The 897-nt window shown below is 40.0% G+C and overlaps 1 protein-coding gene across 2 annotated transcripts in view; it reads left to right on the plus strand.

Annotated features, from left to right (window-relative positions):
- CYBB (cytochrome b-245 beta chain) overlaps nt 1–897 on the plus strand; it is a 35,734-nt gene that overhangs the window by 29,438 nt on the left and 5,399 nt on the right. The window lies entirely within an intron of this gene.

Here is an 897-nt window from a genome sequence, read left to right on the forward strand (position 1 = left end):
TTTTCTATTGAGAAGACAATTACAGTTAATTACAATTATTGATAAGATAATCACAATTCACAAGACAGCCCCCCACAACAAAGAATTATCTGGCCCCAAATGTCCAAAGTGATGAGACTGAGAAACTCAGAAACAAGTTAATGATTCCCAGGGGGTACCATCTTTCTAAATAAGCAAACATTAGTGACTTGGCCTGGAAGCAGCATGACTGTCCCCCTGAGTGAGGGGGTAAGGCAAGGGTCTCTGCCCACTCCTGGCCACTGCCTCAGATGGCCATCCCCACACAATGGCTCCTCAGCCAAGACAGTTTTCACAGGCACCTACCTGGTCCCTGTGAAAACCGACTTCTTCTCATTTAGGTTTTGGCATATCGCTTATCATAGGTTCTCCAAGTCTTAGGAAAGGCTTGTTGCAAACGTAGGTCCAGGGACACATGACCATGAAAATTGCTGCTCCAGAAAAAGTGCTTTTAAGATGCCACTTCTGCAATTTAAAAATGAAACAACAACAACAAAATTTGATAAAAATGAAACCCAGGGGAAAAATGTATAATATATAAATTGCTTTGCAGTTTTGTTTTTTTCAAAAGCCAGACACAGTTTTTTAAGTGGGAAATCTCTTTGCATTGAAAAATAGTTATTTTGCTTTGCAAAACTTTGTCCCTACAGGATTATCAAACCAGGGTAACTACCCTTCTTAACCTCTTCCATCCCCATCATCCATTCCCTGTCCAGTGAATTTAAAATCTGCTTTGATTGTTAAATAAATGTAATTAACCATTTTTATTTTTAAAAAATACCTGTTGTTCAAACTGAGGCCCCCTAGAATGGTCACAGGAAACAACACATGACTGCACACACACACACACACACACACACACACACACACACACACACA

Source organism: Neophocaena asiaeorientalis, unplaced genomic scaffold (genome assembly GCF_003031525.2).
Source record: "Neophocaena asiaeorientalis asiaeorientalis breed wild unplaced genomic scaffold, Neophocaena_asiaeorientalis_V1.1 scaffold507, whole genome shotgun sequence".
In the NCBI taxonomy this organism is placed as follows: domain Eukaryota; kingdom Metazoa; phylum Chordata; class Mammalia; order Artiodactyla; family Phocoenidae; genus Neophocaena; species Neophocaena asiaeorientalis.